General features: G+C 41.0%; 1 long non-coding RNA gene across 50 annotated transcripts in view; it reads left to right on the top strand.

The window, feature by feature from the left end:
• Positions 1–26,533, top strand: part of LOC147371147 (uncharacterized) — a 552,664-nt gene that overhangs the window by 10,223 nt on the left and 515,908 nt on the right. For 10 of the 50 annotated variants that reach the window (XR_015165883.1, XR_015165882.1, XR_015165887.1 and 7 more), the window contains exons 2-6: positions 9,237–9,307; positions 10,497–10,534; positions 11,033–11,172; positions 18,677–18,794; positions 19,273–19,348. This is a non-coding gene — a long non-coding RNA (uncharacterized LOC147371147). Of the gene's footprint in view, positions 1–9,236; positions 9,308–10,496; positions 10,535–11,032; positions 11,173–13,456; positions 14,132–15,368; positions 15,452–18,676; positions 18,795–19,272; positions 19,349–26,533 lie in introns of those variants that run through there. The other 40 variants (XR_015165915.1, XR_015165910.1, XR_015165913.1 and 37 more) reach the window with 17 other exon arrangements.

Genomic DNA, 26,533 nt, shown 5'->3' with positions numbered 1-26,533 from the left:
GGGTCACAAAAAGTCAGACATGACTTGAAGTGATGAAAAGTGAAAGTCACTCAGTCGTGTCCAACTCTTTGTGACCCCATGGCCTACAGCCTGCCAGACTCCTCTATCCATGGAATTCTCCAGGCAAGATTACTGGAGTGGGTAGCCATTCCCTTTTCCAAGGGGTCTTTGCAACCCAGTAATTGAACCCAGGTTTCCTGAATTGCAGGTGGACTTTTTACCGTCTGAGCCGCCAGGGAAGCAACAACAACAAAACTCCTTGTTAATGGGGTAAAAAAGAAAGCATCAGAACATTTTGTTTGTATTAGCACATGCTATTTCTTTTGTTTTCAGAGGTCAGTGAAAAGTTGTATGGTGAGGCATACATTGTGAAATACTTGGATGTACTTCTTCCTTTGGCTATGTGAATACTATAAACCTGACCCAAGAAATATTTTAAGTTGGCTTAAAACTCAACATTCAGAAAACTAAGATCGTGGCATCGGGTCTCATCACTTCATGGGAAATAGATGGGGATACAATGGAAACAGCGACAGACTTTATTTTTTTGGGCTCCAAAATCACTGCAGATGGTGACTGCAGCCATGCAACGAAAAGGTGTTTACTCCTTGAAAGAAAAGTTATGACCAACCTAGACAGCGTATTAAAAAGCAGAGTCATGACTTTGCCAACACAGGTCCATCTAGTCAAGGCTATGGTTTTTCCAGTGGTCATGTATGGATGTGAGAGTTGGACTATAACGAAAGCTGAGCACAGAAGAATTGATGCTTTTGAACTGCGGTGTTGGAGAAGACTCTTGAAAGTCCCCTGGACTGCAAGGAGATCCAACCAGTCCATCCTAAAGGAGATCAGTCCTGAATATTTATTGGAAGGACTGATGCTGAAGCTGAAACTCCAATACTTTGGCCATCTGAGACAAAGAACTGACTCATTGGAAAAGATGGATGCTGGGAAGGATTGAAGGTGGGAGGAGAAGGGGATGACAGAGGATGAGATAGTTGGATGGCATCACCGACTCAATGGACATGAGTTTGCGTAAACTCTGGGAGTTGGTGATGGACAGGGAAGCATGGCGTGCTGAAGTTCATGGGGTCTCAAGAAGTCGGACGTGACTGAGCAACTGAATTGAAGAAATATTTTTAGAGAAGAGAATTGGAATCTGTATAGGTGTTTAAAACTGCCTTATGGTAATATTTTCCTAAATCTTGTAACAGTATTAGATCAGTGAGGCCACATCTAGTTTATGCTTTTAGGAAAACTTGAGTGTAATTTATCAATTATATTCCCTTCTGTATATTCCCAGGTCTGTTCTCCAGTGTTTCTCTGATCACTCTCACTCTGCTAACTCATTTCCCTGGTATGAAATTCTGGATTTCTCAATAATGTGCTCATACTGCTGTTTCTCAATTTGTCATTTGGTACTTAAGTTTTCTCAGTGTTTGGTTCAGGAGACTGCAAAAATTCTAGGGATTTAGAGCACGGAATTAGGTGATTACCAAATTGTTAGGGGGTTGGGCAGGCAGCAATTTAGTGGGAGGCTAAGGCCACACAAGACTATTGGATTCAATGGCACACCTTGCAGAATGCATGGCATACCCATTGGGTCCTGAATACACACTGGGATGTGAAGTCTGCCCACTGCAGATGTTCTTATCTGTCCAACCTTGTTTACCAATAGATTGAGCTACAAGGAAATGGCCTTTGCCTCACTTCTGCCTTCCAAATCTAAAGTGAGTACATCTTATGATAGAGTTTAAGTTATATGCAGAACTGTAGCATCAAGATGAATTGGGAAATGTGGTTGTTTTTAGCTTGTGGCTTCTGTGATTAAGGGGGTACCTTGAAAGGGTGAGAATATATGCTGAGGACCAGGCAATCATACCTAGCACACTCCCAAGTCCCAAACACTTTCCTTCTCTGCTGCTACATTCCTTGATGGAGTAACACAATAAATTTGGGTTAAATCAACTCAGTGTTTACATTATTATGACTGTGCAAATGCTAGGCATTATTAAGCCATGTTGTGTATAACATCACTCCTTTTTCTCATATAATACCTTCCCCTGCAGTTAATAATTCTCTCTTTTCATTTGCCAGATTTCCTTGCTGATTTTTTCAAATACTGTATCTCTGTCACATGCCTGGCAACAGCATTTTGAATACATGTAAATGCAGCATGAATTGGACAGGAGAGGTAAATGTGAGAGAGTTGGCTTGTATGGCTGGTTGCTGTTGAAAGTAGGGTGGGAAAAAAGTAGTGTAGAGAGTTGGATAGGAAAAGACCTCAGTTTTTAGTATTCAGATTTTCATTTAATCCTCTCCTCTGTTTTTCACACCAGTCTCTAGTATCATGAGGGTCTGGTGCTTCTCTGATTCAATTTCTAGTCCTTGGTGGATGAGGTGGGAAGAGGATCTAGACTTCCAACTGCTTAAGGTACAAATCTACAGACCTTCAACTAGGTCCTGGTTTTAGCTTGACACTCCCCACCTCCAATCCCTCACCCCTACCCTTCTTCATAGGAATTCAGACATCTTAGCCCTGAGCATCTAACCTACAAATTGGCTGGATTACTGTACCCTTCTAGGTAGACACTGCACTCAAACTACTAAGTTAGTTAGTTATTCCTGCTCCATCTTCTCTTCTGCTAAATTTATTAAATATTTTCTGTCTGCTTTGGTCTACTTTCCCCCCTTATAGTTTATCTCCTTTAAAAAAAATTTATTTGTTTTTAATTGAAGGATAGTTGTTTTAGAATATTGTGTTGGTTTCTGCAATAGATCAACATGAATCAGTTGTATCATCAGATAGACATAGTAGTAGATCATTCATTCACATTTTTGTATAGTATTGCATGTGGAGAATATGTTACACGTATCCATTCTGCTGTTGATGGACTATCAACATATCAATTATTTAAAAGCGAGAACTTAATATGAAGAATTGGCTGTATAGGAGAAGTATAGGAGAACTGAAAAGACAGAAGGGAACATTAAGGCAATACAAAGCCAATAACTGCAGGAAGTGCTTGTAAGGCTCATGGACAAAGGGAAGGAGTTGAGATGATTAGAAACTGGGTGTTTGATGGAGTAACTCTGCAGAACTAGCATCATGACAGCCAAAGAGGGGCTGCTGCTCAGCTGGTGCTGGTACCTCAGGACCTTGGAAGAGGAGTTCTTTGAGGGGCCTGAATGGTTCTCATTCTGAGAGGGGATGAGGAGACTGGTTCTGGGAGTGTGGGACAAACTGGAAGCTGCAACCAATTGCTAATATCAGAGTGAAGAGTCATTACTGGCATGATGCTGACAGAACAGGGAGCAAACAGGAAGGAATCCAGGTCCTTTATCCTCTACTGGCCCTCCAGTCTTTCTTTGGTATCTCCATTGGCAAAAGCTAACAGAGAGTTACTGGCAAAGCAGAAATGTGGTTTGCAGAATTGAGGTTTCATCATTACAAAGCAGACTACAGGACTTCCCTGGTGGTGCAGTGGGTAAGAATCTGCCTGCCAATGCAGGGGACATGGGTTCAATCCCTGGTCCAGAAACATCCCACATGCCACAGAGCAACTAAGCCTGTGTGCCACAACTGCAGAAGCCCATGAGCCTGGAGCCTGTGCTCCACAAGAGAAGCCACTGCAATGAGAAGCCTGTGCGCTGTAACAGAGACCAGCCTCTGCTTGCCTCAACTAAAGAAAAGCCTGCAGGAATGAAGACCAAGCACTGCCAAAAATAAATAAATAACATTATTTTAAAAAAGAAACAGACTGCAGAATGGTGGTTTTGGAGCTGAGAAACAATACCTGGAACCCTGTAATTTCTAGGTTTTGTAAACACGGGGTATTACCTATCATGATGCTGTGAGCATTCTTACTTTCATTTTGGTAGACGTACATTTACCTTTCTGTTGGGTTTATACCTAGGATTGGACTGCTGGGCCACAAACTATGCATATGTTCAGTTTTAGTAGATACTGCTAAATGATGTCCAGTTATGCAAATTATACTCTCACCAGCAATATATGAAAATCCTAGCTACCTTGCATTTATGCCATCCTTGTAGCCATTCTGATGGGTGTGTAGTGGCATCTCATTGTGATTTTATTTGCACTTCCCTGACAACCAATGAACTTCTGCACAATTTCTGTAAGTTTATTGGCCATTTTGATTTCCTCTTTTGTAAAGTATCTGTTCAGATCTTTTGTTCATTTTCCACTGGGTTGTCTAATTTTTTTTTTATCCTTTTGCAGGAGTTCTTTATATGCTAGATGTCAGTCCTTTGTGAGATATATGCATTGTGGGTATTTTCTTGTAATCCATGGATTGTTTTTAGTCTCTTATTAATGTCTTCTGTTTGAGAAAAGTTATTAACTTTATGATAGTCCAGTTTTTTAAAAGATTTCCTTTATAGTGTGCTCTTTTAGAGTCTCGTTTAAGAAATCTTTTGCTACTTCAAAGTTACAAAGATCAAAAACACAGATACCTTGATTTTAAAATGGACAAGGGACATGAAGAGACATTTTTCCAAAGAAGACATACAAATACCCAACACGTATGTGAAAATGCGCTCAACATCACTATTCATCAGGGAAATGCAAATCAAGACCATATTGAGCTATCATCTCACACCTGTTGGCATGTTTATTGTCAAAAAGACAAGAGATAAATGTTAGCAAGGACGTGGAGAAAAGAGAACTTGTACATTGTTGGTGGGAATGTACTGGTACATATATATATATATATGTATATATAAATATATATATATATAATGCACAAACATTCTCTCTCTCTCACACACACATTAGAATATTATTCATCCATAAAGGAAGAAAATCCTGCCATTTGCAGCAACATGGATGGACCTTGAAGTTTATTGTGCTAAATGAAATAAGTTAGAGAAAAACAAATACTGTATCATCTCACTTTTGTATAGAATCTTAAAAAGTTGAGCTCACAGAACCAGAAACTAAAGTGGTGATTACCAGGGACTGGGGTGGGTGTGGGATGGAGAGATGTTAGTCAAGTTTTCAATTATACGATGAATAGCTTTTGGAAATTGAATGTGCAGCATGATGACTATAGTTAATAACACTGTATATGTGAATTTGCTAAGAGAGTAGATCTAAAGTGTCTTACTATACACACACACAAATGGTACCTATGTGAGGTAGTAGATATGTGAAGTGGTAGATATGTTAATTAATCAGGTCACAATGTATGTATATATTAAAGCATCATACTGTAAACCTTTAACAAAACCACACTGTACACTCTAAATATATACAATTACAACCAAAAAGCTTACAAAGACCTTCTTTCATGTTTTTCTCTGAAAACTTACCCTCCCCTATACCGCAACTCTCCCCTTCACATTCAAATCTGCAATCCATCTGGAATTTATTTTGTATATGATGTAAAATAGTGGTTCAGACACATGTTTTTTTAAATATAGAAAATTATATAGATTTAGCACTATCTGTTGAAAGGAGCATCCTTTCCCACTGTACTTCAGGGTCACTTTTGCCACATGTGTAGGCCTGTTGATGGATTCTTTATCCTTGGCCACGATATTAACTCCCTAATACTGTCACTGAAAGTTACCATCAATTGAGTGGCTTAAAACAACATGCATTTTAAGTCTCACAGCTCTGTGGTCAGAAGCCTTGGTACAGTGTGACTTTTCTGGGTCCTCTGTTTAGAGTCTTTGTTGGTGTTGTTCAGCTGCTAAGTCATGTCTGACTCTGCAACCTCATGAACTGCACCATGCCAAAGCTTTTAGAGTCTAACAAGCCTGAAATCAAGGTGTTAGCCAGGTTGGGCCCTTGTCTGAAAGCTCTGGAGGTGAATCCGCTTCTGGGGTCCTTCAGGTTGTTGGTGGAATTAAATTCCTTGCGGTTGTAGGGCTGAGTTCCCCAATTCCTTATTGGCTGTCAGGTGGGGTTTAGTTTTTGCTTCTCAAAGTTGTGCATTCCTCCTCATGTTTTCCATGTGGCGCTTCTCCAGCAACATCAAGTCAAGTTCATCTCATACTTAGAATCTCTCCTAATTACCCTTTGGCTGCATCTCTGACAGGCTCTTCTGCCTTCCTCTTTTGCTTTTGTGGGTTCATGTGATTCCATTGCACCCACCTGGATAATCCAGGATAATCTATTTTAAAGTTAGGTGGTTAGTAACTATAATTATATTGCTAAGTTCCTTCACAGCAGTATTTTGATTAGGCTTGATTAAATAACAGTGAATAGTGAGCTTGAAGTGGGAGTTGGTATCTTTAGAGTTCTGCCTACCATAGTTGATTTGTCTATACTAGCATTATTACCACAGTCTTAATTACCATAGTTTTATAATAGTTTTTCATCTGTGCCATAGTTGTTCAGCGCTGTTCTTCAGGATTATCTTGGCTGGCATATACATAATTGGAATATTAAAAGATTTATAATGAGACAGGAGCAATATTCACATAGATAATGACCATTTTTTTTCAAGACTGATGAAAAGCATCAGGGATAGATAGTGCCAAACTGCCCTTTGAAATTTTTGCAACAATTTACTCCTTCATTAACACTGTATGCAAAGGCCTACTTCCTGGGTTTAAGTTTTAAAATGAATGCTAATCTGATAGGTAAAATATGCAGTTTCCTCACTTTGAGTTCTGTTTTAAAAATTGTGAATGAAATTAAGTATTTTTTGTTTGCTTATATTAGTTGTTCTATTCATATCCTGTTGCCAGTGGTTTTGTTTATTGTCATTCAGAGAGTTAAAAAATTTATGATGTTAAACTTATACTTTTATGGATTTTGTGTTTGGGATCATGTTTATAAAGTTCATGTTTCAAGCTTGAAAAAGAATCCCTCATTTTTTTCTGGATATTTTGTGGTTTCTGTTTTGTGTTGTTCTGTTTAAATCTTTGATCTTAAATTTAGATTTGTTTTGGGCTAAGAAATGAAGCCACTTTTTTGAAAGATCATACAAAGGTACCAAAGACACTTTCATTCCCCTTAGGCAGCTCTTTCCCCTGACTCCTACACTACTCTTCTCTGGAGCAGTTTCAGGGAGTGAACAGTTTGTGAATTGGAAAATGCCCCTATCTCCAGAGCAAAGATGAGGCCATGACAGAAATATTGGTCTCCCCTGCTATGATATGCTGTATTTGCTGTTTTATTAGTAAACATCATTGCTGAAGCTCATTTAGCTTTATGAGCAGAATAGGAGTTTGAATGAAGGTACATAGAATCTTAGGAATTCTCCATCTGTAGACAAGTTCTCTTGCTCAGCAGCACTGTTAAGGAAAGCAGGAAGCTGGACAGCTTAGAACCAACCATTCATGACCTCGCTGTGCTTTGGTTCAGGCACACCAAAAACTTCCTTTGTTCAAAGACAAAAGCTTATTCAAATACGTTTTACTAAAAGGAACCATATTTTAGAAATTGATCTGTAGATAGGTTTGTATGAAAATGCCACGGGGCTAACCGTGTGAAAGAAATCTTCCTCTGAACTTTCTGATTTCAACATCAATAAAAAGAATCAAGCAGTTAGATCTAATTCCATAAAACTGCTTCTGTAAAAAATGTTCTCATGAGTATCTGTGGTAGAAGGATTAAAGACCTAGCTTATCCAAAGGGAAGCTAAATGAGATGCACTGATAAATGACTAGCTTGCTGCTTATTCTTCAGAATGCTCTCATTTTTTTTTTGCCTGCAATTTTTTGCTTTTGTGAAGACTTGCTAAAGTATACTATCATCAAAGATTTTATTGTGAGTCCCTTCTGTACTTCATTTATTACTTAGTTCATTAAAGAATATAAGCAGAACCTCAAATGTCTAAAATTGTTATTAAATCATAAAATCCAAAAGTATCCTTGAGGAGGATGAGTCTGATGTGTTCTCTGATTTAGTAATTGCTCCACAGCATTCCTGAGTCTTCAAAGCTCTTTTTTTAAGTGACAGTAAACTACTTGAAAGGTAGTCTGTGGTTTTACTGGCAGTTTTTAATTACAGGAAATTTATTATTTTTTTTTGCCATAAATGGACTTCTATTCAGAGGAGAACAATCATGGTGGTGAAGGGACATGGAATTATATCATGTAAGGAATGTCTGCATAAGGCTGGGGAAGTTTCTTTTGTTGAGGAGTATACTCAGGGGAGATAGACAGCTGTCTGAGAATTTGTAAAGAATCATCCTATGTAAGGTAGGTTAAATTCAGTCTCTGTGATCATAAGGGCTTCCCTGGTGGCTCAGTGATAAAGAACCCACCTGCCAATGCAGGAGACATAGGTTCGATCCCTGGATTGGGAAGATCCCCTGGAAGAGGAAATGACAACATGTTCCAGTATTCTTGCCTGGGAAATCCCATGGACAGAGGAGCATGGTGGGCTACAGTCCTTGGAGATGCTAAAGAGTCAGACTTGACTTAACGACTAAGCAACAATAGCAATAACAGCTAGGATCCTAAAGGTGATCCTACTAAATAGTTAACAGAGTTGGGTAAGTATTAAGTGGCTACTTTGGGAGATAGTAACATCCTTAGCACTGCACGGATAAATAGGTTAGCAGACCACTTGATGAGATTACTCCAGATGACACTCACATTGGCACAGTTCCAATAGATGTGACTCTGAAATTTGAATTTCCAACTATCTCTGGCCCCAGGGAATTCTCCCTGACTATTGGCCCTAGCTTGGATGCTGTATTCATTTTCTAGGGACGTCATAACAAAGTACCACAATCTTGGTGGCTTAAACAACAGACATTCACTGCCTCACAATCCTGGAGGCCAGACATCAGAAATCAAGATGTTGGGGGAGTTGGTTCCTTCTGCGGGCTTCAAGGGAAGGACCTGCTCTGGGACTCTCTCCTTGGCTTGTACATGGCTACCTTTACGTCCACTGGATTTTCTCCCTGTATGTGTGTCTGTCTCCAGTTATTATCATTTTTTAAAAATAAAGATAGTAATGTAGGACCACTCTAATAATCTCATTTTAGCTTCTTTATCTATTTACCTCATCTCCAAATAAGGTCACATTCTGATGCACTGGGGCTGAGACTTCGTATGAAATTTTAGGGGACAAGACTCAATCCATACAGATGTATAAGGGAAAACTGGACCTATAGGATAAAGAAATTGGTGGAGTTTGTGAATTCTAGAAATTGGCCAGGTCAGTCACTATTTTACAAAATCCCTACTGTTGTACTTACTATTGCCGTGTAACTTTTCAGCTGAAAATAAACATTTTATTATGCTCACAGATCCCATGGGTCAGAAATGCAGATGAGGCCTAGCTCAATAGCTTTTCTCTGCTCAGACGTCAGGCCCTCAGGTGAGAAGACTGGGTGGCTAGAGGTGGCTCAAGAGCTGGGGGCTGAAGTAATTTGCTTGGTGGTTGGTGTTTGTTTATTGTGAGGTCAATGGGGGTGTCAACTGGAACATTTCCATATGGCCTGTTGGTGCCTTCCTCAAAGTACGACAGTCTCAGGGTAATGCCCTTTGTGTAGCATTAGGGCTCCCAAAGTCAGTATCTTGGCGGACAAAATTGGGGCTGTACTGCTTTTCTGACCAAGACTTGGGAGTAGTGCAGTGTCTCTTCTGCCACAATTCTATTGGTTAAAAATGGATCACACGCCCACTCAGAGTTTGATGAGGGGATATAGGCACTCTATCTTCCTTGGCATGAAAATTTCTGAACATAAAATAAAAAAGAACACATATCTATTTAGAGAGAATTTAAATTATAGGGTATATTATAAAAGAATATATAACCACCTAAGAGAAAATCAAGCTTCTTGTCTTGGTCTGTGAGATTTACTCTGACTTACTAATTCCACTTCATCTACTGGTCATGTGTAGAATATTAGACATAGAATAATTTTAAAATTAATCCCACATCCACTGGGCTTCCAGGAATCACTTCCTCTCACCCCCTCAAAAAAAAAAAAAAACCAAAAAACACAACACCCAAGATGTTTTAACAGAAAAGTATAAAAGAATATTAAGTATGGACCAGCTTTGCTCTTATTCTGTTTTTATGACTTGTCCAAGCAATTGAACTAGCTAATATATTGATTTAATAAAAAGTGCTAACCCTGACCAGGCCAGGGATCTTAGCTGGCTTAGACCAGGTGGCCTTTGCTTTCTAGGTAATTCCAGCTCTCTGTTGACTCCGTAGCTCTTGTTTTACATCTGCTTCAAAACATAAACATAAGTCAGGTATGCATTTTTATTGAACAAATTGGACTCTGTAGTGTGTGAATTATTTTCTATTCTCACTTTTCAAATTTGGACTTACTCTTTCCTACCTAGGATGAAATATTTGGCAGGTCGAATAACTTTCTGGTTCCTTCAATCACAAGAAAGCCTCACTCTAACAAAAAAAAATTTTTTTTGCCAAGTATAGTATCAAAATTTAGAATTCTTATCTAATGTAGGGTTCTCCTGTCCCCCTGCTTAAGAACGGGAGAAGCATGCCCTACCTCTTCATGATTTTGTAATTCTACTTCTCCCACTTCTAGGTATGGTTTCCGACCCCTCTGGAGAAGAAAGGTAAGAGGTACGAAGTTTTATTTGATGGATATGGTTGTATCTGGCAACAAAGTGGAAGCTGCGGTGACTTTTCTAAGCTAGCCTCAGAAGTCCTGCAATGTCATTTCTGCCACATTCTGTTGGTTGAAAGAGAGTCACAGGATACCCAGAGTTAAGGGTGGGGGGCATAGATAAGGAACGTGTCAAAGATGACAGTCAGATATTTGTTGTCTCTTATTCTCTGGGGTGTTCTTTTTTCCTGGGAGAGCCTCCTGCTAGAGGACCTATGACTGCAGTTCTCTTTTAAACAAGTAATGTTCCCATATCTGGCTGCTTTTGAGTCTCATTATCCAGAAGCTGCTTGCAGTACGTCTCCCTACAGTGGGCCTTTGGCTTTCCCAGGCTCATCTCTTACACCCCGGGCTGCCTTTCTGGCCCCGGAGCCACGTCTGGGTCCCAGGAAACGGACTCCTTTGTCATTGGTAGTGTAAATATTGACTAATGCAGCTCTCTCTGCTGTTTACAGTCAGACTAATAATAGCCATGGCCTTGCATCTTTGGACTTCCTGCAGCAGAAGCAGACTCCAGTCTCTGGTCTCCGAGTCTTCAGAGGCTGTAGGCAAGGTTTTTGAAAGGTTCACAGAAGCTCCTCTTACCAGGATTAAGGTGAAAGAAAGTACTTTTTCCTCTTGTCCCCCATCTCATCTCCTCCATAGCACGCAGACCAGTTTCCATAAAGCACTCTCTCTCTAGGCTTTTTCCATTTTGATATTTATAGAAATAGAGGTGGGAAATAAAACAATGTTAGTAGAATCAGTCCCACAACCCTTAGGGTGTATTGGTTTGGCGGTCTAGCTCCACAATTTAGACATTGTGCTTAGACTTCAGGGCCACTGGTAAAATTCCAAGACAAAAGAGTCCTATTTTAATATCTTGGTGCCCTTCAGCCAAGATTAATAAAGCAGAAATGCCATTTTTCCTGTAGTAGTGTTTAATAAATCCAAGAAGTGATTAGTCAGGCTTGCCAAGTTTAGAGAGAGGATTTTTCAGGAGTATTTCAAAGCCAGTGGAGGTTGCATGGCATTTGGGGAGAGGTTTGTGAGAAGAAACTTATGAAGGGAGAGGTGGGAGAGATTTCAAGAGGCCAGTGTTCTCTTTGTTATCCAACTCCTCATTTGTTTCCTATAATCTACTCTTTATACTGCACTGAAGGGGTTATTCTAAACTGAAAACCTATTTGTGTAATTCCTCTTTCATGTTTTTTATATCTCCTTTAAAAGATAAAGACCAAATTCTTCAGTTTAACATAGAATATTCTTCAGGATCTATCCCTTGGCAATCTTTGAAGCCCTACATTTCACCAATACACTGGAGAAGAAAAGAAACGTTAAGTGTGAGATAGGATGAGTGAAATGATCAGAAAGCCTTCTCCTTCCCTAATCACTCAGGCCGAGTTCAGCAGGTGCCAAGAAGGAAAGGAACCAATACAGAACTGGACTGAGATTGGAGTTGTAAATGTTGGATTAGATAAGGTTAGACATTAACAGCTAGATGTGACTACCAGCCTATGAAACCTGCTTAAGATGTTGAAACATAAGAAAGAGAGATTTTATAGAGAGTGGTTAAAAGGAGAAAAGCAAACATTGTTTCATTTTTGTACTCCAGTAATTTTAGATTGTTTGATAAGTAATTTAAAAAATGTAGGCATCATTTAGCAGGGACAGGACTTAGGGGACTGATGAGTAGGAGTACAGAACATGGCAGGTTGGAGCACAGGCTTATTTGTATAATTTTGCTGGGAATTTGAGATTTGAGATCACACTGGAAATTAAGGTTTTTTGAATAGACATTCCAGATTAAAGAAAAAGTTGAATTCAGAAGAGTTATATGAGGTACTCGTGCCTGGAAAATCCCATGGACGGAGGTCCATGGGGTCACGAAGAGTCAGGCACGACTGAACGACTTTACTTTCACTTTTTACTTTCATGCATTGGAGAAAGAAATGGCAACCTGCTCCAGGGTTCTTGCCTGGAGAATCCCAGAGACAGAGGAGCCTAGTGGGCTGCCATCTATGGGGTCGCACAGAGTCGGACATGATTGAAGCGACTTAGCAGCAGCAGCAGCAGCAGCAGCATATGAGGTCCAGTCCATGTTATAGGATTTTTCTGATTGCTCACTAAGCTTCACCATGTTGAGCTTCCTCAGTTTCTTAATGTGGCAAATTCTTTGTTGTCCTGGGACTTTGCAAGAGTTCTGCTTAGAAGAAATGTCACCTCGCCCCCCGCCCCCCCGCCCCCACCCCTGCAATCTTCAGCTAGCTAACCTCTGTGAATCCTTTAGGTTTTAAATAACATATTCTATTTTTAGAGAGGTCTTTTCTGACCCTCTCAGCATAAATTGGGTGCCCCTTTATTATAATCATGGGCTTCCCTTGTGGCTCATTTGGTAAAGAATCTGCCTGCTATGTGGGAGACCTGGGTTTGATCTCTAGTGTTGGAAGATCCCCTGGAGAAGGGAAAGGCCACCCATTCCAGTATTCTGGCCTGGAGAATTCCATGCACTGTCCATGGGGTTGCAAAGAGTTGGACATGACTGAGCGACTTTCACTTTATTATAATTACATGTGTTCCCTCTGCTTTTCTGTCTTTTTTTGGGGGGCTCATATTATTTGTAACTATATGTTTATTTGTGTTTATTTGTCTTATGTCTGATTCCACCACTAAATGATAAGCCTCAGGAGTGTGAGGCTATAATTGTTTCATTCATCACTAGATAAGCAACACTTAGCAGAATCCTTGAAACAGAAGATATTCAATGATTTTTCTTTTGAATCAGGAATAAATGTTTCCTTGATTATGCTAAAACCTTCACTGTACTTCTGTGACCAGGCTATTAATAGTGAGAGAGAATGAATAATTTAGAAAATGGACATTTGTGAACTGTAATTTAGGTGGTTGGAGAAGACGCGTGAGAGTTCCTCAGGCTGCAAGGAGATTAAACCTGTCAATCCTAAAGAAAATCAGTCCTGAATATTCATTGGAAGAGCTAATGCTGAAGCTGAAGTTCCAATACTTTGGTCACTGATGTGAAGAACTGACTCATTGGAAAAGACTCAGATGCTGGGAAAGATTTAGGGCAGAAGGCCAAGGGGGCAACAAAAGATGAGATGGTTGGATGGCATCACTGATTCAATGGACATGACTTTGAGAACACTTCGGGAGATAGTGGATTACCGGGAAACCTGGCGTGCTGCAATTTATGGGGTCTTGAAGAGTTGACACAACTTAGCAACTAAACAACAAAAACAAGCTCAAGCTAAAGCATAAAAAGCACAGACTTGAGGCAAGGGATTTAAAAAATCCTCCAACTAGCCTCAATGAAGAGGAGCTGGATACTGATTGTGAAACAGACTTCATTTCTTATGCTCCTTGATTCTACATCTCTGAGAGGTCTTAAAAGGACACATGAAATGACCTGTTGTCAATAAGAATGTGATTGTGGGGATGGATCTTTCTATTGTGTTTGAAATAAATTATGTATGGTGGAAAACATGTAGAACTGAAATTAGGGGAAACAACTCTAGCCATTATAATGATTTTGAATAAAATAAATGTTAAGTAAGAAAGCTTTGTAAATAATTGTGTGATAACATGCTATGGAATAAGTGGCCTGTGAAAGGAAGTTCAGTTCAGTTGCTCAGTTATGTCCGATTCTTTGCAACCCTATGGACTGCAGCATGCCAGGCTTCCCTGTCCATCACCAACTCCTGGAGCTGGCTCAAACTCATGTCCATCAAGTTGGTGATGCTATCCAACCATCTCATCTTCGGTCATCCCCTTCTCCTCTTGCCCTCAATCTTTCCCAGTATCAGGGTCTTTTCAAATGAGTCAGCTCTTCTCATGAGGTGGCTGAAGTATTGGAGTTTCAGCTTCAGCATCAGTCCTTTCAATGAATATTCAGGCCTGATTTCCTTAAGAATGGACTGGTTGGATATCCTTGCAGTCCAAGGGACTCTCAAGAATCTTCTGAGACACCACAGTTCAAAAGCATCAATTCTTCGGCGCTCAGCTTTCTTTACAGTCCAACTCTCACATCCATACATGACTACCAGAAAAACCATACCTTTGATTAGACAGACTTTGTTGGCAAAGTAATGTCTCTGCTTTTGAATATGCTATCTAGGTTGGTCATAACTTTCCTTCCAAGGAGTAAGTGTCTTTTAATTTCATGGCTGCAGTCATCATCTGCAGTAATTTTGGAGCCCCACAAAAATAATGTCTGACACTGTTTCCACTGTTTCCCCATCTATTTCCCATGAAGTGATGGGATCAGATGCCATGATCTTTGTTTTCTGAATGTTGAGTTTTAAGCCAACTTTTTCACTCTCCTCTTTCACTTTCATCAAGAGGCTCTTTAGTTCCTCTTCACTTTCTGCCGTAAGGGTGGTGTCATCTGTGTATTTGAGGTTATTGATATTTCTTCTAGCAATTTTGATTCCAACTTGTGCTTCTTCCAGCCCAGCATTTTGCATAATGTATTCTGCATATAAGTTAAATAAGCAGGGTGACAATATACAGCCTTGACGTACTCCTTTTCCTATTTGGAACCAGTCTGTTGTTCCATGTCCAGATCTAACTGTTGCTTCTTGACCTGCATATAGGTTTCTCAGGAGGCAGGTAAGGTGGTCTGGTATTACCATCTCTTTAAGAATCTTCCACAGTTTATTGTGATCCACACAGTCAAAGGCTTTGGCTAGTCAATAAAGCAGAAATAGATGTTTTTCTGAAACTCTCTTGCTTTTTCGATGATCCAGCAGATGCTGGCAATTTGATCTCTGGTTCCTCTGCCTTTTCTAAATCCAGCTTGAAGATGTGGAAGTTCATGGTTCACATACTGTTGAAGCCTGGTTTGGAGAATTTTGAGCATTTCTTTACTAGCGTGTGAGGTGAGTACAATTATGCGGTAGTTTGAGCATTCTTTGGCATTGCTTTTCTTTGGGGTTGGAATGAAAACTGGCCTTTTCCAGTCCTGTGCCCACTGTTGAGTTTTCCAAATTTGCTGGCATATTGAGTGCAGCACTTTCATAGCATCATCTTTTAGGATTTGAAATAGCTCAACTGGAATTCCATCACTTCCACTAGCCTTGTTTGTAGTGATGCTTCCTAAGGCCCACTTGGCTCTAGGTGAGTGATCATACCATTGTGGTTATCTGGGTCAGGGAGCTCTTGTTTTGTATAGTTCTTCTGTGTATTCTTGCCACCTCTTCTTCATGTTTTCTGCTTCTGTTTGGTCTATACCATTTCTGTCCTTTATTGTGCCCATCTTTGCATGAAATGTTCCCTTGGTATCTCTAATTTTCTTGAAGAAATTGCTAGTCTTTCCCATTCTATTGTTTTCCTCTGTTTCTTTGCACTGATCACTGAGGAAGGCTTTTTTACCTCTCCTTGCTATTTTTTTTGTGAAAGGAAAAAAAGGCCAAAATTTGAAATCAAAGTGTTAATTTCTTTCAATATAGAGTATTTCCTTATCAATGTCATTAAATCCTATAATGGAAATGTTAGTAGAAATATTTACCTTTCACACAATGATACCTTGACATTTAGGAAACATAGGGCTTCCTTTGTGGCTCAGCTGGTAAAGAATCCCCCTGCAATGTGGGAGACCTGAGTTCAATCCCTGGGTTGGGAAGATGCCCTGGAGAACGCAAAGCCTACCCACTCCAGTATTCTGGCCTAGAGAATTCCATGCACTGTATAGTCTATGGGGTTGCAAAGAGTCGGACATGACTGTGTGACTTCCACTTTCACTAGAAAGTGCCACATGGGTTTATGGGAGGCAATTATTTTATACATTTTGGAGAAGTGGAGAGTAGGTATAAAGGAGTGTTAGAATGAATGTTGGTACATAAGGTTGCAAGGGAAAAGATTTGTTTATTTCTACCTACAAGTTGAGCCAGTTCCCAGATGTCAAATTACTGGCCAGGTTCCAGAGGAAACGGGTATTGGCCTTTATTTCTTGTTCACTGCCACTGAAAGTTGAACTTTCAAGTTGCTTTGGCAGAGGCGTGGGTGACGCCCTTCTGTCCCTAGTCTTTCTGTGTACCATGCAGATGTCCTCAGCCATCTATAACAGACGTGTCCTGAAGTGCTGGTTCCTGGAATAACAAGTCAAATGGCTAACACCCAACTCTGAGCTGTTATTCTATGCCACGTGCCATGAGCTAAGAACTTTTATATGGATTATTTTAGTTTGTCCTTATTAGATATTTCTAATGTTAGCTATTATTATTATCATCTCCATTTTATAGATACAGAACTGGAGGCTTAAGGAAGCTAACCCCTTTGTCTAAGGTTTTACAAGTAATAAGTGGCAGAGGCAAGATCCGAACCCAGGTAATTTGATTCTAAACCCTGAACTGTCTTGCCTAATGGCTCGTCATCAAGGAATTCACTCTCCCTGATGGGTGTAGTGCAAGCTTAATGGATAGAACAGTAGGTTAATGTTAAATGCTATGCAATCTACATTAGACTTACGCAAGTGAGAGTGGAACTGCCAAAGGTCAGAAATGTTTGGCGGTGTGTGCATAAACAATCTATGTTGCTTTTTCTTCATGTGCAAAGTACCCTGTAAGAAACCTGGAGCCACTCCAACATCCCCAGATCTGCCGGTCAGACTTGAGTATTGGAACTGGAGGACTGGTGCTTCAGTCATTATGTGGACTTATTCCTCAAGCCTCAGAAACAGCAGGAGCTGGTAGACTCCTGTTACTCCTTCCTTCTCCACCTCTCTTGGGGAAAACCTTAGGGGTGGGATACATGCTTATTTGAGAAAAATGGAGAGTACAGGGAGCTATTTTCTCACCATCCTCTCTGTGGGACTTTTCCTTAGACTGAAATCCCCTGAGAATTACTCCTGTACTAAAGACTGTATTTCTTTAAGTTTTTTTTTTTTCTTTCTCTTTTGATTCATTAATGCAGTAAGTTTTGAGAAGTCTTTGCCTACTTAAGGACTTCTCTGCCAACAGTCTTTAAGTTGAGTATAAATAATTGAGTTATTTGCTGTGGAATTTGAGTACATCCCAATTTCACTTTAACTTATTATGACAACAGGAAATCCAGAAACCCACTATTTCCATTCCAAAGAGTTTTTCTGTTTTGGTAGCTCTAAATATTTGAAAACGGTCATCAGTTCAGTTCAGTTCAGTTGCTCAGTCGTGTCCGACTCTTTGCAACCCCATGAATCGCAGCCCGCCAGGCCTCCCTGTCTATCACCAACTCCCGGAGTTCACTCAGACTCACGTCCATCGAGTCAGTGATGCCATCCAGCCATCTCATCCTCTGTTGTCCCCTTCTCCTCCTGCCCCCAATCCCTCCCAGCATCAGAGTCTTTTCCAATGAGTCAACTCTTCACATGAGGTGGCCAAAGTACTGGAGTTTCAGCTTTAGCATCATTCCTTCCAAAGTAATCCCAGGGCTGATCTCCTTCAGAATGGACTGGTTGGATCTCCTTGCAATCCAAGGGACTCTCAAGAGTCTTCTCCAACACCACAGTTCAAAAGCATCAATTCTATGACTATGAAAATGGTCAGAGTGAGGGTTAATTATATAAATGAGTATTTCCCCCATAACCTTTATGAGGTGTGAACATTGAAAGAAAATTAGAGTTAAAGCAAATCATATCATCTCAGTTTCAATGAAGGACTTTTTTTTGACACTACAGAAAGTTTTTAATGAATTATTATTGTACTATGTAAAATATTAAGAACAAATTAAAAACTAAGACATTCTCTGGCAAATACTTGTACCCAAAGTCTAGCAAAAATTCATGAGAGAGCAATTCGATTAAAGCAATCTCCACATCAAGGATGCTGTTTAAAGGCTATCAGTCCCCTAGGAGAGTAGCCTAGGGGACTGATACCCCTAGGTCTCTTTACCCTTGACCCATACACTTGACCCTGACCCCTGTTGGGATCCCTGGCTCCAGACACCCAACACTGCTTCACCTTATTTTACTGTCGCTCAGAATGCCCTAGAATGGCTCTCCTTGCTTCCCCAAGAATCTGTTACCAGCCACAGTTCCCCACCCCACTCCCACCCCTCATTCTCAGGGTCTCTGATTCTTGGATGTTGGATTTTATTTATTTATTTTGGCCACACCATGGCGTTTGCAGGATCTGAGTTTCCTGACCAGGGATTGAACCCCGGCTCTCGGCAGTGAAAGCACGGAGTCTTAACCCCTGGACCACCAGGGAATTTCCTGGATTCTATTTGAAGCTGCTGTTGTACTGTGTAAGCCCTTACTTAAAACTGTGCATGCCTGCATGATAAATCACTTCAGTCGTGTCCGAGTCTGTGTGACCCTAGACTGTAGCCTGTTAGGTTCCTCTGTCTATGGGATTCTCCAGGCAAGCATACTGGAATGGGTTGTCATACCCTTTTCAAGGTATCTTTCTAAGCCAGGGATCGAACCCGTGTCTCTTACATCTCCTGCATTGGCAGGCAGGTTCTTTACCACTAACACCACCTGGGAATCCCAGTTAAAACTGTAGACTCTAAAATATCAAAGTCATATACTTTCTTTTTCAGAATTAGATCCTGAGAAAAATAACAGCAGCTCCCTTCTGCTTTCATCTTTTCTTCTTGACAAAATAGAAATCTAGAACTCTCGAAATGAAAATACTCTTTCTCATAAATCGGTTCTACTTCCTGTTGCTGCTGAACTCCATCAATGTCTTGTGTGTACACTTAATTCTGCTTCCTTTTGCAGAGAATTCCTGAGTAACAACTTTCAGAGATAAATCAACTCACTGCAGTGGCATCCTATCCATGGACTAGTGACCCAGGTAAGAAATTTTGTTTTCCTTCATTTTCCCTGACTGGAAGTCATTTAAAACATACTTTTACAATGTTTGAATATAATTTTAAGCTAATGCATGAAGCTTTAAAGAAATTTCACTTTTACTATAGACAGTTTGGGCTTTGTTCATCCTCACCTTCATTCTTTCCCTCTAGTTTTATTTTCTAAATTTCATTTCTTGGAATAACTTAAAGGAGCCAGGGTGAAATTATCCACTGGGCATAGCAGGTACAGTCAATGGGCTTGTGATACTGTTGCTGCTGCTAAGTCGCTTCAGTCGTGTCCAACTCTGTGCGGCCCCATAGACGGCAGCCCACCAGGCTCTGCCGTCCCTGGGATTCTCCAGGCAAGAACACTGGAGCGGGTTGCCATTTCCTTCTCCAAAGCATGAAAATGAAAGTGAAAGTGAAGTCGCTCAGTCGTTTGGAACTCTTAGCGACCCCATGGACTGTAGCCTACCATGCTCCTCTACCCATGGGATTTTCCAGGCAAGAGTACTGGAGTGGGTTGCCATTGTCTTCTCTGTGTGATACTGTTGCTGCTGCTGCTGCTGCTGCTAAGTCGCTTCAGTCGTGTCCGACTCTGTGCGACTCCACAGACGGCAGCCCACCAGGCTCCCCCGACCCTGGGATTCTCCAGACAAGAACACTGGAGTGGGTTGCCATTTCCTTCTCCAATGCATTAAGGTGAAAAGTGAAAGTGAAGTCGCTCAGTCGTGTCTTAGCGACCCCATGGACTTCGGCCTACCAGGCTCCTCCGTCCATGGGATTTTCCAGGCAAGAGTACTGGAGTGGGGTGCCATTGCCTTCTCCAGTGTGATATTGTTAGGAGCCCATAAAAATATTTTAACACTATTCTAAGTTCAGTTAAAAAAGTAGTATTTAATGATTAATCTAGCCTGGAGTATATGTGTCTTTATACCAAAGCAGGCATAAAATATTTTATAATACATATATGTTTTCTGGAGGAAAGGGCCCATGAAGGCAAGAGTACCTAAAGTCCACAAAAGTCGTAACACGCGGAAGTTAGCTAGATGCTTTATTGCAAAGAAACATCTCTTAACTGACAACCATATCTGACATTCTTTGGAGTTTTTATGTCTGTGAATTTGATGAGCTGATCCATTTCTGGCTAAGTTATGTAATTTACTGGTCATAAAATTAGCATAGAGTATAAATTTTGAGTAAAGACAATAAATAAGACTGTGGATATTGATCTAGTATTTTAATTGGGCTTTAATCTTTCCTTAACACAACATTTTCTTGTTCTTTTATTTTTTTTAAAGTAGTGAAAGTGTTAGTCGCTCATGTCTGACTCTCTGTGACCCCATGACTGTTCTCCAGGCACGAATTTTGGAGTGGGTAGTCATTCCCTTTTCCAGGGGATCTTCCCTACGCAGGGATCGAACCTGGGTCTGCTGCATTCTCAGTCAGATTCTTTACCATCTGAGCCACCAGGGAAATTTACTATCTTTGAAAATACCTTTAAAAAAAAAACAAAACAAAAAAACCCCCAAAAAACAAAAAATGAAACCGTGGTGCCATCTACTGGTAGTTTAAGGAACAGTCCTATATGCTTGGGCTTCCCTGGTAGCTCAGTTGGTAAAGAATCCGCCTGCAATGCAGGAGACCCTTATTGGATTCCTGGGTCAGGAAGATTCCCCTGGAGAAGGGCTAGGCCACCCATCCCAGTGTTCTTGGATTTCCCTTGTGGCTCAGCAGGTGAAGAATCCACCTGCAATGCTGGAGACCTGGTTTCGATCCCTGGATTGGAAAGATCCCCTGGAGAAGGGAAAGGGTTACCTGTTCCAATATTCTGGCCTGAAGAATTCCATAGACTGTATATGGGGAATGATGAGTTGAATTCTATGGCTCAGGTAATTTACAAAATGAAGAGAGACAGCTCACACTACCCTTTTCTCCTCTTGACGATTCCATGTCTTTTTACTCTGTCTTTTAAAAGTCAGGTTCCTATTGAACCATAAATCTGACAATCCTGATTTTTTCCCCCTTAGATTACTCTTTACAGCAGCTAATTGCAACGGATGGCTTTTGAACTCCAGGTGAAAATCATCAGATTATGGATGCTGTTAAGTTGTCTCCTTGCACAGTACTTTGTAGAGTTCAGGAAGTCTACTTCTACCTGATCTCTCATAGGGAGGGATTTTCTGTCTCATTTTGTCTTTATTTCTAGAAACTGCCTTCCCCATATCTTCTGCTTTTAAAGGTTCAGCTCATTTACCTAACTCCCATCTTTGTAATTTATCCCTTTCTCTATAGGAAATTTCTGACTGACCTATTTTTGACTTTACAGCTTCTTGACTATATTTATATCCCTTGGCAGGATATTTCCTGACATTAACTCCCAGATGCTGTATCTTTTTAAGGACCTACAGTTTCAGGGTAGACTAGTTCTTGGTCTACCAATATTTCCTATACTGTTTGCTTATTGGAATGTCTGGGGAACTTTGTTACAAGTCCAGATGCCCAGATCTTTCCCTAAGGGATTTGATTCAGTCAGTCTGCTGGAGGCCCTGGGAATCTTCATTTTGATAAATGACTTAGGAGATGGTGATGTGGCTATTGTATTTGGGAACCACAAAACCTACAGAATATACTACTTCTCTGAGGACCCAAGGCTCTGTGTCAGGCAGCCCAAGTCCACCCTTACAGTCTCATATTTTGCCGTGTGTTAGTTGCTCAGTCGTGTTCAACTCTTTGCGACCCAGACTGTAGCCTGCCTGACTCCTCTGTCCATGGAATTCTCCAGGCAAGAAGACTGGAGAGGGTTGCCATTTTCTTCTCCAGAGGATCTTCCTGACCCAGGAATCAAACCAGGGTCTCCTCCACTGCAGGCAGATTCTTTACCATCTGAGTCACATATTTTGCCATATCTACTTGTCATTCTTCTGTATGCACTTTCCTTCTTCCTCCTCCTTTTTTTTTCTCCTTCTTAGCTGTAAACTTTCTTCTCATCTTCTAAATCCCAGATCAAATATTTGGGGGTCTTTCTTATTCTCTTCTTCCCTTTCCTTTTCCACTGAGTGAAAGTAGTCGCTCTCTCCTCTGTACCTCACTCAGTCATGTCTGACTCTTTGAGACCCCATGGACTACACAGTCCATGGAATTCTCCAGGCCAGAATACTAGAGTGGGTAGCCTTTGCCTTCTCCAGGGGATCTTCCCAACCCAGGGACTGAACCCAGGCCTCCTGTATTGTGGGCAGATTCTTTACCAGCTGAGCCACAAGGGAAGCCCAAGAATACTGGAGTGGGTAGCCTAGCCCTTCTCCAGGGGAATCTTCCTGACCCAGGAATCAAACAGGGGTCTCCTACATTGCAGGTGGATTCCTTACCAACTGTGCTATCAGGGAAGCCCTCTCATCTGTACCACCATTCCCCTGTTAGAGCCCACACCACACTGCCAAATTCGTAACCTGAATCCAAATATTTATAGCATAGGAAGAAGATAGCAAGGAATTTAAAAAACAGGGTCCATGAAGCTCCTGCCTCAGAATCATCTAGAGTGTGTGGTCAATGAAAGATTCCCATCCCAGATTTATTGACTCAGAATCTCTGGGGGTACAGTCTGCAACTGGTAAACCAAATAGTGCAGCTGAATATCTTCTATCCATTAAAGTGTAAGAACTACTGCTCTATCAACTACAGAAATCAAGACATCAGCTAAAATGCAATCCCTCCATGAACTGCATTAATTGACAAGACATGTCAGAAGGTCGAGGGCACTCAGAGCTTTATTGGCAAGGCCAAGGGTTTGGCTTCAGTGATCAGTGTAGCACATTTTTCCTATATTGATTTGTGTTCAATTAGGCCTCCTGATTTAAAAAAGTGAGATAAAAGAAGATATCCTTATGAGCAGCATCTTATTGATTTATTAAACTATAGGTCTTCTCCAAAAATGTTAAAATTCCATGGACTTAGGCTATGTCTGGATCCCAAGTTTAAGAAAATGATTCATATATGACTTATTGTTGTCTTTATTTTCCTCTTGTGCATTTCTTGAGGGCAGGGACTACTTCTTATTTCTCCTTAGACTTTTAACTTAAAGTGTCCAGTTGTTTTATAAAAGAACATTCTCATTTTTCACCTTGGGAAGCTTTAGCAGGTAAATGGGATTAAATATGCTCAATAAAACCTCCTAAAATTCAAGCATAATTGCTTTGGATGGTTGTAAACGTAGCCTTTAGAAAGCTTAGTCTAGAAACTGTGAATAATAAAAATTTATAAACGCATGCCTATGTGCCTTTAGAAAGTTATGTGACCTAGATCTAGCATCATATAGTCTGTTAAAATTTGTATTAAACTACTAATACTTATTCTATCGATTCTATGTAATAATGACTAGGCATCCTATGGAACACATTTTTTCCAACACTACCAAGTCATCAACTTACTTCTGACACGACCTAAAGATAGCGTCCAGTCCCGCAGGTTAAGGCCTCAATCACCCACGACTGTCCAGTGCCCCCACTTCAGATGCAACTCACAGTTCTAAATTGTCATCTTACTTCTGACCAACCAGCTAACAGTCTGAAATTCCCATGACACCCTTCTTGAATTCGATTAATAGGCTAGACTGACTCATAGAACTCAGAGAAACATTTTATTGTCTATTATCAGTTTATTATAACAGGACATACCTCAGGGACAGCCAGATAGAAGGGATGTATAGGGTGAGGTATGAGGGAAGGGGCGTGGAACTTCCATGCTCTGTGAGTGTGCCATTCTCCCCTGAATCTCTGCATTCTCACCAACCCAGAAGCTCTCTGAAGCCAGTCCTTTTGTGTTTTTATGGAGTCTTCATTACACAGGCATGATTGATTAAATCATTGGCCATTGGCAGTTAATTCAACCACAAGCCCGCCCCGCCCCCGCCCCCTGCCGCTAAGGTCAGGGGGGTGGGACTAAAAGTTCCAGCTCTTTAATCACATGGTTATCTCCCCTGGCAACCAGCTCCCATCCTAGGTGCTTTCTGGAAGTCATCTCATTAACATGAGCCTAGGTGTGGTCTTGCCTGGAAAATCCCATGGACGGAGGAGCTTGGTGGGCTGCAGTCCATGGGGTCGCTAAGAGTCCAAAACGACTGAGTGACTTCACTTTCACTTTTCACTTTCATGCATTGGAGAAGGAAATGGCAACTCACTCCAGTGTTCTTGCCTGGAGAATCCCAGGGACGGGGGAGCCTGGTGGGCTGCCGTCTATGGGGTCGCACAGAGTAGGACAAGACTGAAGTGACTAAGCAGTAGCAGTAGCAGTAGCAGGTGTGGTTAACATGAGCCAAAAGACGCTTACTCCTTGGAAGGAAAGTTATGACCAACCTAGATAGCATGTTCAAAAGCAGAGACATTACTTTGCCAACAAAGGTCCATCTAGTCAAGGCTACGGTTTTTCCAGTGATCATGTATGGATGTGAGAGTTGGACTGTGAAGAAAGCTAAGTGCAGAAGAATTGATGCTTTTGCACTGTGGTGTTGGAGAAGGCTCTTGAGAGTCCCTTGGACTGCAAGGAGATCCAACCAGTCCATTCTGAAGGAGATCAGCCCTGGGATTTCTTTGGAAGGAATGATGCTAAAGCTGAAACTCCAGTACTTTGGCCACCTCATGCGAAGACTTGACTCATTGGAAAAGACTCTGATGCTGGGAGGGATTGGGGGCAGGAGGAGAAGGGGACAACAGAGGATGAGATGGCTGGATGGCATAACCGACTTGATGGACGTGAGTCTGAGTGAACTCCAGGAGTTGGTGATGGACAAGGAGGCCTGGCGTGCTGTGATTCATGGGGTCGCAAAGAGTTGGACACGACTGAGTGACCGAATTGAACTGAACTGAGGGCTTCCCTTGTGGCTCAGCTGGTAAAGAATCTGACTGCAATGCGGGAGACCTGGGTTGGATCCCTGGGTTGGGAAGATCCCCTGGAGAAGAGAAAGGCTACCCATTCCAGTATTCTGGCTTGGAGAATTCCATAAACTATACAGTCCATGGGGTTGCAAGGAGTCGGACACGACTGAGCAACTTTCACTCACTCCACTCAAGTGTGGTTAAAAAGGGTTTATGGTGAATATCAAGGCACTTTTATGACTTTTATCATTTAGGAAATTCCAAGGGTTTTAGGAATTCTGGACCAGAAACAGAGACAGAGATCAAATACATATTTCTTATTATAAATCACAGTATTATACATCCCATATGCCCACTTGCATTCATGCAGGAATGTGAAGGTAGTCCAAAGATGTAAAGTAGCAGGAAGAGAAGTCTGTGATCACCTTCCAGAAAGTATTAATATGACCCTGATGAAAAGGGAGGGTAATGCAGGATTTTGACCTCATCAGAAGTAAAGTTGAATAAATGCTAATTATCAATCACAGCTTTTAAGAATGCCTAGTGCTGGCTGAGAGCAGTATGGCTCTCTCTCATACTGCTGCTAATAGAAGTATGACTTTATTTAACCATTCCAGAGGGAAATTTTACACACACATATATATATATATATATATATATATATATATGTAAGTGTATATTTATGTATATGAAGTCCCTTTCAGACAAAAATTCCACGTCTAGGAATTTATCCTAAGACTGTGTAGAGGCATCTTTTGTGGTATCTGCCAAGCCTATGGCCTCCTTTTCTGGACCTGAGGGAACACCCCATGTCATAGTGCTTGAGGAGAGAAAGTCAATAGTTACAAGGATGAGAAGGATTAAGCGAAGAGGACTTCCAGCCTAAGACACATTCTCTCTGTTCCAAAGAGCAGTGATAGATAATCTGTTTGAGGAGATATCTGTAAGGACTTCCCCAGCTCAAAAACAAGGTAAACACCTCCGTGGGCCACAAATGTAAAACCGTAGTAGTGAACAGAGATGCAGTCAAGAGCCTGGCAGACATCAGATGCTGATGTGGCCACAAGGGCAGCAGCAGGTGATTGAGGATATGAAGAAGACAGACTCCTGCTACTGGCTCATCACTCATATTGAAGAAGGCTCCTTTGCAGAGATAATGTAGCAGTCATTCCACAGGCACAGAGCCCTCAAGTGAGAGAGACAGATGGGCTGTAAGCATAAGTAGCCATTTCTGGAGTTGATAAGCAATGAATGAGTAAGACTGAATGCAGCCCTGAAGTGAGAAACAGACCTCCTATTGCAAACACATTGGAATAA

The sequence above is a fragment of the Bos grunniens genome, chromosome 6, assembly GCF_055505025.1.
Source record: "Bos grunniens cultivar Pamir isolate PY7600 chromosome 6, Bosgru_T2T1.0, whole genome shotgun sequence".
NCBI lineage: Eukaryota > Metazoa > Chordata > Mammalia > Artiodactyla > Bovidae > Bos > Bos grunniens.
This window is presented reverse-complemented; position numbering and strand designations above follow the sequence as displayed.